This window comes from Vombatus ursinus, unplaced genomic scaffold, assembly GCF_900497805.2.
Source record: "Vombatus ursinus unplaced genomic scaffold, bare-nosed wombat genome assembly UNPS02010788.1, whole genome shotgun sequence".
NCBI lineage: Eukaryota > Metazoa > Chordata > Mammalia > Diprotodontia > Vombatidae > Vombatus > Vombatus ursinus.
In genome coordinates, this window is record NW_020950566.1 from 1,044,089 (window position 1) to 1,056,263 (window position 12,175).

The 12,175-nt window shown below is 34.3% G+C and overlaps 1 pseudogene; it reads right to left on the minus strand.

The window, feature by feature from the left end:
- The window catches only part of LOC114038071, a 42,505-nt pseudogene extending 32,178 nt beyond the window's left edge, over positions 1-10,327 (minus strand).
- Between the last annotated feature and the right edge of the window lie 1,848 nt (positions 10,328-12,175).

The window sequence follows — 12,175 nt, forward strand, 5'->3', positions numbered from 1 at the left end:
TTAAATTTAATATAATCAAAATTATCTGTTTTACATTTTGTAGTGATCTCAATCTCTTGTTTGGTCATGAATTCATCCCCTCCCCATAGATCTGACAGGTAGACTATTTCTAATAGTCTAAAAGCTCTTCTAATTTGCTTATGTTGTTATGCTTTATGTCTAAATCATTCAGCCATTTTTATCTTATTTTTGTATATAGTGTGAGATTTTGGTCTATACCTAGTTTTGTGTCCTATTGTTTTCCAGGTTTCCCAGCAGTTTTTGTCAAATTAGTTTTATCCTCAAACCTGGAGTCTTTGGGTTCTTATCAGACTAGGTTTTTATGATCATTGACTACTGTGTCTTATGTATCTAATCTATTCCACTGATCCACCACCTGATTTCTTAGTCAGTAGCAGATACTTTTGATAATTATTGCTTTATATTAAGTTTGAAATCTGATATTGCTAGGCCATCTTCCTTTGTATTTTTTTTCATTAATCCTCTTAATATTCTTGACCTTTTGTTCTTCCATCTGAATTTTGTTGTTATTTTTTCTAACTTTATAAAATTTTTTTGGTAGTTTGATTAGTATGGCACTGAATAGGTAAATTAATTTAGGCAGAATTGTCATTTTTATTATATTGGCTCGGCCTACCCATCAGCAATTGAGATTTTTCCAATTTTTTAGATTTGACCCCATTTGTGTGAAAAGTGTTTTGTAACTGTGCTCATACAGTTCCTGGGCTTGTCTTGGCAGGTGGACTCCCAAGTATCCTACATTGTTTATAGTCATTCTAAATGGAATCTCTCTTTCCATCTCTTGCTGCTAGGATTCATTGGTCATATAAAGAAATACTTATAATCTATGTGGGTCCATCCTATATTCTACAACTTTGCTAAAGTTCTCAATTATTTCAAGTAATTTTTTGGTTGATGCTCTAGGTTCCCTAAGTATACCATCATGCCATCTGCAAAGAGTAATATTTTTATTTCCTCATTGCCCATTATAATTCTTTCAATTTCTTTTTCTTCTCTTATTGTTATACCTAACATTTCTAGTATTAATAGTAGTGATAATGGGTATCCTTGCTTCACCCCTGATCCTATTGGGAAGGCTTCTAGCTTATCCCTATTACAGGTGATGCTTGTTGATGGTTTTAGATAGATACTGTTTGTCGTTTTAAGGAATACTCCCTTTATTCCTATGTTCTCCAGTGTTTTTAATAGAAAAGCGGGCTGTATTTTGTCAAAAGTTTTTTCAGCATCTATTGAGACAATCAAATGAATATAATTTCTGTTAGTTTTGTTATTGATATCATCAATTATATTGATAATTTTCCTAATATTGAACTAAACCTGCATTCCTAGTCATAGTATATAATCCTTATGATATATTGCTGCAATCACCTTGCTAGTGTTTTGTTCAAAATTTTTTCCATTTATATTCATTAGGGAATTTAATCTATAAATTTCTTTTTCTGTTTTAGGTATTACTGGTTTAGGTATTAGCACCATATTTGTGTCATACAAGAAGTTTGGAAGGACTCTTTCTTCACCTATTTTGCCAAATAATTTATATAATATTGGAATTAATTGTCCTTTAAATGGTAGAATTTACTCATGAACCCATCTGGCCCTGGGGATTTTTTCCCCTAGGGAATTCATTAATGGCTCATTCAATGTCTTTTTCTAAGATGGGGTTATTTAGGTATTCCATCTCCTGATCTGTTAATCTATGTCATTTATATTTTTGTAAATATTTAATCCATTTCAGTCAGATTGTCAGATTTATTGGCATATAATTGGGCAAAATATTTCCTAATGATTGCTTTAATTTCTTCTTCATTGATGGTGATTTCACCCTCTTCATTTTTGATAGTGGATATTTGGTTTTCTTCTTTCTTTTTTTAAAAATCAAATTAATCAATGGCTTATCTATCATATTGATTTTTTCTATAAAACCAGCCAACTCATAGATTTATTTATTTGCTCAATAGTTTTTTTTTAATTTTCAGTCTTATTAATCTCAACTTTGATTTTCAGGATTTCCAATTTGGTGCTTAATTGAGGATTTTTAATTTGTTCATTTTTCTAGTTCATTTTTTTTTTAGTTGCATGCCCAGTTCATTGATCTGGTCTTCCATTTTGTTGACATAAGAATTTAGAGCAATAAAATTTCTCCTAAGTACTGCTTTGGTTGCATCCCATAAATTTTGGTATATTGTCTCATTGTTGTCATTTTGTGTAATTAAAATATTGTTTCTATGATTTGGTCTTTGACCCACTCATTTTTTAGGATTAGATTATTTAGTTTGCAATTAATTTTTAATTTATCTTTCCATTGTTCTTTATGGCATTAATTTTTATTGCATCATGATCTGAAATGTATGTATTTAATATTTTTGCTTTTCAGCATTTCATTGTGATGTTTTTAATGCCCTGATACATGGTCAATTTTTTTTGTGTGTGTGTGTGTGTAGGTGCCATGTACTGTTAAGAAAAAGGTGTATTCCTTTTTTTAATCCACATTCTCCAGAGGTCTGTCATATCTAACTTTTCTAAAATTCTATTCACCTCCTTACCTTCTTTCTTGTTTATTTTGTGATTAGATTTATCTAGTTCTGAGAGGGGGAGATTGAGGTCCCCCACTAATACAGTGTTATTGTCCATTTGCTCCTGTAACTCATTTAACTTTTCCTTTAGAAATTTCAATGCACCATTTGGTGCATATATATTTAGTATTGATATGATTTTACTGTCTGTGGTACCTTTTAGCAAGATGAAGTTTCCTTCCTTGTCCCTTTTAATTAGATCTATTTTTGCTTTTGCAAAATCATGGTCACTACTCCTGTCTTTTTTTTTTTTTTTTACTTTATCTGAAGCATAATATATTCTGCTCCAGCCTTTTACCTTTACTCTGTGTGTGTCTCTCTGCTCCAAGTGTGTTTCTTATAAACAACATATTATAGGTTTCTGGTTTTTGATCCATTCTGTTACCCACTTCAGTTTCATGGAAGAGTTCATCTCATTCACGTTAACAGTTATGATTAGTAATCGTGTATTCCCCTCCATTTTATTCTTCCTCCTATTTGTTGTCTCTCTCCTTTCACCCTTTCCTATGTCACCAGTGTTTTGCTTCTGTCTACCACCTCCCATGCTCTGTCTTTCCTTCCATCAGTCCCTCCTTCCTCCGCCAATTGATCTCTACCCCTCCTACTTCCCTGTCAGGTAAGATAGATTTCTATACTCAACTGATTGTATATATTATTTCCTCTTTGAGCCAATACTGGTGAGAATAAGGTTCAAATGAAGTCATTGATTATCCTCCTATCTTCCCCTCCACTATAATGGATTTTTATATGAAATAATTTACTCCATTCTAACCCTCCCTTTCTTTTGCACCCAGTGTGCTCATCTTTCTCATCCCTTAATTTTTTATGTCATCTCCTCATATTCACCCTCTATGTAAATTCCTTCTAGCTGTACTATTAATGATATGATTTTTAAGAATGACAAGCATCATCTTCCCATGTAGGGATGTAAATAGTTTAGCTCTATTGAATCATTTATATTTTCTTATCCCTTTTTACTTGTTTATGCTTCTCTTGGGTCTTGATGTTGGAGGTCAAATTTTTGGTTTAGTTCTGGCCTTCTCCTTATGAAAGCTTGAAATCTCTCTATTTTGTTGAATGACCATTTTCTCCGTTGATGTATTATGCTTATTTTTCCTGGGTAAGTGATATTTGGTTGTGGTCCTAGCTCCTTTGCCTTCCAGAATACCATGTTCCATGATCTCTGGTCCTTTAATGTTGCAGCTGTCAAATCCTGTGTAATCCTGATTGTGACTCCTTGATATTTGAATTATTTCTTTTTGGCCACTTGTAGTATTTTTACCTCAAACTGATAGTTGTGAAATTTGGGTATAGTGTTCCTTGGAGTTTTTATTTTGGGATCTCTTTCCTGAGGTCATCAGTGGATTTTTTCCATTCCTATTTTGCCATCTGGTTCCAGGACAGCAAAGCAGTTTTTTCATGACAATTTCTTGAAAGATGCTGTCCAGTATTTTTTGATTATGACTTTTAGTCCAACAATTCTGATATTGTGTCTCTTAGATCTATTTTCCAGGTCAGTTGTTTTTGCCATGAGATATTTTACATTTTCTTCCATTTTTTTCATTGTTTAAAAATCTTGTTTGATTGATTCTTGATGTCTCATAGAGTCATTAGATTCCACTTATCCAATTCTAACTTTTAAAATATTGTTTTCCTCAATTAGCTTTTGTACTCCCTTTTTCATTTGGCCAATTGCACTCTTTAAGGAGTTGTTTTCTTTGGTGTGTTTCTGTATCTCCTTTTACATTTAGTCAATTCTATATTTTAAGCAGTTTTCTAAGATGTTGACTCTTTTTTTCATAATTCTCTTGTGTCACTCTCATTTCTTTTCCCAATATTTCTTCTATCTCCGTTATATGACTTTTAAACTCCTTTTTGAGACCACTTCCTGTTTTTCTTTGGAGTTTTGCCCACAGGTGTTTTGACATTGTTGTCCTCTTCTGAGTTTGTGTCTTGGTCTTTCCTATCACCAACTTTCTATGGCCATATTCTTTTTTGTTACTTTTTGCTAATATCTTTTTTGGCCTTTTTCCTTTCTTTTAAATTTGATCTTTGCTCCCAGGGCAGAAGGAGCTCTGTCTCAGGCTTCTTGTGCCACTGGCTACAGGTCCTGGCTGTTTACCTGGTATTTTTCTGAGGCCATAGGGAATTCTCATGTCTGGTGCTGTGTTGTGGCAGTCTCTAGCTCATGTAGTAGATCTCTTTTGGAAGATTAATGGAATGATATAAATGAGTCACAGAAGATAAGAAGGGATAGATGGTTTGCAATTTCCATGGCGGAAGGGTTTATCCATACTAATCATAAAAGAAATCCACCAAAGTATCACAGCATTATTTTTTATTATTTTAAAGGCTATAAGTAGAAGGAAGTCTTAGGTTTTTCTTCTACATAAAACACAGTACATGTAGAACTCTTCATTATTACCATTTTGTTATAGTCAGATTTGCAGACATAGTTTTTTTTTTCTTTTGTTCTTTTTTTCTTTTTGTACTTTCTTTTTAGCCTCTTAGGCATTTTGGTACTTGAATTACCAGAAAGTGAATTTTGCACCTACCCACAAATATTACACATTATTAAATTATATGACAGCTGCATCTCAAGTTCTCATAAATAGTAAACAAAAGTCCTTTAAGCATTGTTCTGAGCATTAGAAGGCTAGTGGTATTTCCGGTAATGTGAATATCTCCTGATAATCGAACATTACAGCACTGTTTATTGCTTCCTATAGATACCTTTTCTGGTGCTACTATTTTAACCATATCTACTGACATGGGAAGAGATAAGAAAGTTGGAAAATCAGAAGTCACATGCTGTTATTACAATCTAAGGATATGGGGAGAGAAGGGGCAGAATAAAATTTTCCACCAATGTTGTAGTAATGAGAATGAATTAAGGTAGAATGTTTGGCTAGTCACAAGTAATAATAGTTTATGATTATCTTTTTAACAGCAACAAAGGTAGATATATTAATATAATACATCTCTGTTTGGCCTCTACTGTGAGTAAAAAATTCCAAATCTACTTTTTAATTAATTTTAAATTCTATTATTATTATTATCATATGAAACATTTGTTATTAATGTGTGGAACTCTAATAATGCAGTAATTCTTTCTCTTTGATTGACTGAACATTCAAATATTATCAATCTGAAAATAGGCTGGTATATTTCATTTTCTTCATCATATTTTTCTTTTCAAAGCATCCCAATGATAGTGATTTTGGAGTAGCTGAGGAATCATTGAAGCATTCTTAGCTATTAGAGTACCTATCAGATAATATGCAAAATGTTGATTGTATCACCAAGATAACAGGAGGTGAATATTAACATAAAATGATATTTAGAAGTCATTAGTATGTATAGTTTGCTACCACTGAGAACTACTCCAATGCTTCATCATGGCATGAAGGTTCTCCGTGGTTCTAGAAGGTTAAGCCTAATTAGAGCATAAGATGTGGCAGGTTCTTGAATGCTAGGAAGGCATAAAGTACATCCTGGTAATTGATAGTGTCTTTTGATCAAGAATTAGCCAAGTTAAATACAGAGCAACTCATCACAAGTGGATTTCTCAGTAGGTGATGATTTATTTTTTATCATGGCAACAAATAAAAATATTTAAATGTCTTTTGGCTCTCTTCAGCACCCATCTGTTTCTGTAAGGATAGTGATGGAATGACAGAAAAGGTGAGTTGGAAGGCCTTTAACTTGACAGCCATCAAACTCCATCTTAAAGATGAGATTGTACCTTGTCATTTACAAATGGTTGACTGGCAATGTTGGTGCTGTTTTGAGATCCATTATGTGTGCAATAAAGCCATCAACTCATTAGAGCAAAAATTTGCTCTAATTTGCAAAAAAAGATAAATATGAGAAAAAATATGGTATGCAAATAGAACAGTCTCAATTTGACCCTTTTCTGAATAAGTTGTTGAGCTAAAGAAAGGAAATGGATAAAAGAATAGTCATTTACATGAGTATCACTTTTTCCTATAGAGATATCTGTTATCATATCAAGAAGAAAAACAAAAAAAGCCTGCATTATGGCCTCATCCAGTAAGTCTACTTGCTACAGATTGACAATTAGTGGTCAAGGGCAAAAAATAGTTTAGAATATGGATGCATTTACAGATGGCTAGAGGAAGGATAATGGAAGATTATGAGTAATACCACTTTATAAAACAGCGAGGACAATGGAGGGAAAATCGGTTTATTGAAAGTTAAACCTGAGATCTAATTAATCCAAGTCATCCCAACCCAAGAGAATTTAAAGATGAGACTGAAAGGTAGAGAGATAACAATAAAAAAATTGGGGAAATCAGTCAATTTTATATAACAAACTATTTTCCACCATATTTGGGCTCTAATATTTCAGTCTCCAATGTGATGCATGAGTAAATAGAAAGGGAACTAATAAAAATTAAGATTGAAAGAATAGCTAGACCAGACTAAATATACATAAATTAGATTCAAGTTTGTGGTGACTCAATTTTAAGGGCATTGAAGGATCAATTCTGAGAAAAGGGAAGCTATCAAACAATTGGGAGTAAATAATTGTATTAATTCTGAGAAAAGGCAATTGAACAGATATCAGTAATTATCAATCACTGTGTCCAGTTTCCCTTCTTGATAACATATTGAGGAGAATGATCAACCCATTTTTTGAGGGAATCCTTGATGGAAACGTTAGAAAGGAACAGAAAACTTTCATCAACAATATTCTACAGCAAATCTTATCTTTATGGACTCATGATTGCCAGAAATGTTGAGAAAATACATGATTCCAGTGCGTCTGTTGTTTGTTGACATGAAAATGAAACATGCAATAGAACAAATGAAGACTTAAAGGCTCTTCTTCAACAAGGTATTCTGTAATACATACATAATATCATTCAAGATTACTTAAGAGATATGACAACATCTTTGTTTAGTGTTTCTCTATTAACTTAAGAGCAATAAAGTCTGTAGCACTGATGGGGATGGCATAAAAGATAGATGCTTTATATCCTTTACTCTCACTATTCCAAGATTACATTAGTACCTTCCTGACATTTGTTTCAAGATAATTTGCATGCCCAGACACCAGTTTCCAGGTAGGGTATGACTATATTGGAAATGAGACACTAACAAGTGTAAATGGGTTTCTTCACATCCTCAGAGAGAGACAGAGCTAGGGGTCTCATTATCTATAACATGAGGTGGGATATAGAAGATGCAAAGTACTCATCCTAATCCATATTATGAATGAAAGCTGAGGATTTTTAGGGGAGTGGAGAACACAAGAAGAAAAACAATGAATTAAAAAAAATGAGAAGACAAGGAAGATCTGGGATGATGGGAGATTATGAAGAGGGGAAAAGTGTCATTTTAGCTTCAGCATCTCCTTTAAGTGTTAATTAGGCAGAGTGGCAAAGCATGTAAAAGAACGGATCTAACCACAGCACCATGATATACTGTCTAAATTGATCCCCAAAGAGCTTAGTCTAAATTCTAAAAGAATTTTAGCTTTTGTTAAATGTCCCAAGTTTACCAATCTTCACTGAGTCCCAATCTCCACCAAGAAAGGAAACAAGCATTTACTAAAGACTTACTGTGTACCAGCTACTGTGCTGAGTGCTTTACAAATATCTCATTTGATCCTCATGACTATACTCAGAAGTAGGTGCTATTATTATCCTCATTTTATAGAGGAAACTGAGGCAGAGACATTAAGTGACTTGCCCAGGGTCAAACAGCTAGTAAGCAACTGAGGCCTGATTTAAACTCAGTTCTTCCTCACTCCAGCCCCAGCACTCTATCCACTGGGTCTCCTGGCTGCCTTCCAAGGCATGGAATCTGGGAGTTCTAAAGTTAAAAGGCCATTTACCTGAAACAAAATCAGCAGAAAGAAAAACCAGAAGAAACTTCCTTTCTACAGTGTTTTAAAAGCCAGAGGTGGTAGCAGGAGCTTTAGGATGGAATGATAGACTCCAGAAGTGAAATTAACTGTGTTTTTCAACTAGAAGGTAGAGTCAAAGCAATTGTCAGATGGATTGGTGGTGCTACTTAAGACTGACAGCTAGGAGGCAGCACTAACTGTAACTGATAGTGTCAGAGGTGAACCTTTCCCTCGTCAAATGACGGCTCAGGAGGAAAGGAGCTGCACGAGGCTTATCCAATTAAAAGTCTTATTACTTGATTTCTTGTCATGTTTCTGATATAGTTTTAGACATTACACTAAATAAGGATCAAGGTGCATTCTCTTCACCTAAATTGAAACTCAGGGTGGAAGAAGATACTACCACATTATAGAAATATCATGAGGCATGAAATGGGGAGATATATACTTGCCAAAGGCATTTGGTACTCTCATGGAGGATGCCTAGTACATAGAACAAACAGGACTCCCCATACTTAATGAGATCTTCTCGATGCTCTTTCCAAATAACATTTTGTTGATTGGATCACGTTCAGGCACCTTGCAGAGCTTCCTAAATGATAATTACAAGCTTTTAAGAGTTTGACCTGACAATATATACAGGAAAAGCCAAGTGGACAAAAAAATGCCTCTTATTCAGTCCATTGATCTGGTTTGTCTACACTTTTGGGAAGACAATGCAAGTGAAAAATGAATTAAACTCAGAATTGGCTAGTAGAAAGTTTTCCATTTATAAGTTACAGATCCTTAAATGATTGCATATTTCTCAATTTTCAATATGAATCTTCTTTCAAGGATATATACTTGCAATTCATAGCCTCCAAAAAAAGCAAAATTGTGGGTGACTGAAAAGTCAATCTTAAAGATGTATATCGGGTATAAGAAGGTTGCCTCATGTTACCATGAATTAAACATGAAAGAAGTGGCATGAAAGGTATAATTAAGGTGAATATAGTGGGAAAAATGTAATGGGTTGATCATGTCACAAGAATGGAGGAATGGAGAATGTTTGAAGAACTTATTCTACAAGGACCAGTGGATGCCAGATTGTGGAAGGCTTTAAATAAAAGGGTAGGGAAACATTTTGTCTTTGATCTAATATGAAGCCATCAGAGATTTCTGAGTGAAGGAGTCACATGTTCAAAACTGTCTAAGTCTTAGGAATACTGATATAGTTGCTACATAGGTATCATATAGGAGAAAAGAATTAATGGAAACAAGGAGACGATTTGTGAGATACTTCAATTTTATAAAATAGATGTGTTGAAAGCATGAACTAGGTGAGCAAATGTGTGAGTGAAGGGAACACATGGAGAGAAGTGACATTGTGAATGTAGACATCATATCTTAAATTGGGGCAAAATGGTGACTAGTAACTTGCACAATATTATTCAAGATGGAACATACTCCACTGGATCCATGATGTGGATACATGATTCAATGACACAGTTTGCATCAATGAAAAAAAAAACAGTCTTGATACAGCACTTGTTCTGTGTAGAGCACTGTCCAAAGTAGTGGAGATACATATATAAAAGGAAGAAAGTTCCTACTTTCAGGAAGCTCATATTTGAATTGAGATCATATATGAAGGTTTCAGCTTCAAGTCAGATGGAAAGTCCTGTGGTGTTTATAGCAGCAAAACAGATGGTAATATCTCTTCTTCAATATAATTTTCACTGCTCAGATCAGATCAGTTTTTGATGTTGAATCATTTAATTACCTTGAGGACTTTGGTGGGAAGAATTTCCTTTTCTGGGTTTTCAATAGCTATGGCTGTAGCTTCTTCAGGAGCAGTTGCAATGTTGCATCTCCACATGGATCGTTTCCCAGGATCAAGCCTGTTCACAATGCATTAGAAACATTTCTACTCCCAAACATCCTTGCCTTCTCATCTTGGGTGACTCTTGTTAATGTGGGGGTCTATCCACTATTCTTGAGGCCTTTCTTTAGGTCTTTCAATCTTATGTAGGCACCAGGACATTTATTCAGACTTGATTTCTAGTCCAATTTTCTGTTCAGTGCGCCACATTGTAATTAAGCTTATTTTCTAAATGAAAATCCTTTATCTCGGAATACATTCTAGTCACTCACTGCATTTAAAAACAATTAGAAACTATGAAAATGATGTGTCTGAAAAATGTACTAAAACAAGACTATCTCATTTTGAGCTACTTCCAGCTTCCTGTGAGAATTTGTGAGCATTGATACTGCTCTTTAAAACCTAAAAAATGGCATGAATTCTAGAAGTCCTTAGTTTTATAATTTAATCTATTAGTGATATTAAACTCTTATTCATGCATATAAAACATGGTTAAGATAGTGAGCTAGCTAGGTTGAACATGCATTACATGCTTAATATGTGGCAGGGACTGCGTTAAGTGCAGGGGATACAAATACAAACAAACAAGATAGGCCCTCTTATCAAAGAGTTGTACTATAATTCCACATTGTAATGTGGAAAAGGACTATGGATGACGTGGCAGGTTCATGTGCAATAGTGTGATGTGATTATCACTTGGAAGTTTTGTGGAAGGCTGGTTCTGGGCATAATGAAGTGGAATCTTACCTATAAGAACCTAACATCTCAGGGATATATTTCAAGATTCCACTGGGTAGAGGAAAAAGTTGATGGCCAAAGTGTATCATCTGGAGGCATAATTTGAATATGGCTAGGAAATGGCATGAACACCTGTTTCAGGGAAATATAGGATGAAAGTTTGCTTAGCTCTTGAGAAGAAAGCATTATTTGAATACTACAATTTGGGTTTAACAGTGAACTTTGTTAAAGCTACTCTCTTCTTTATTTGTGTACTCAGTACCACACTTTTCCTTTGGTCTTAAAGTGAGGAATATCTGAGTTCAAAGCCTATTATATATCTATGTATCTCACAGTCAAATATATTCAAAATCTACATGAGGTAATATTAGATGGGAAAGGCACTAGCAGCTGGAAGATAGAGGAAAGGTCTTATATAGATGGTTAAGATTGAACACATCTTAGAAAGGAATGACTGATTCTTGATCAGAGTTTAGGAAGGACTACATTTTAGGCATAGGTCACAGCCTATGCGAAAACAAAGACATGAGATGTAGAATATCCTATGACAGCAAAGTCAAATTGACTTGACTGAAGAATATTTGAAGGTAAATAATAAATAATAACCTGGAGAAGGTAGGTTGGAGCTGGGCATATTTCAGGATCATCGATTTTTCACAGCTCATTGAATCATATCCACTTTTTTTTTAAACTATAAACTCATTTCCTCTCCCTAATTTTATTTTTCACCCGATTGAACCTTCTTGACATTTGAAGCTCAATACTTAGCACTTTGCTGAGTGGGACAACTTCACTGTTTTGACCTTTCTTTGAACCGTTACTCTTTTTCTAATTTTGCTAGATGAGGTCAGCTGCCCAGGTCCTCATCTCTTTGTGTGTAACAATACAGTGCCTGTCTGCAACAACATAGTTCAAGCAGTTTGCAAGCAAGCTACTTGAATGAACTGATGTTTTCTTTAGGATCAAATGATTTCCATCACTTTGAAACCTGCTCACTCAGACTGGCTTCCAAAGGAAAAAAACAAAACAAAACAAAACAACTTTCCTCTTTGCAGACTGATAGATTCTCTGAAACAGTGCAATAAAAAAAGGGAAAAAAATAGCGAA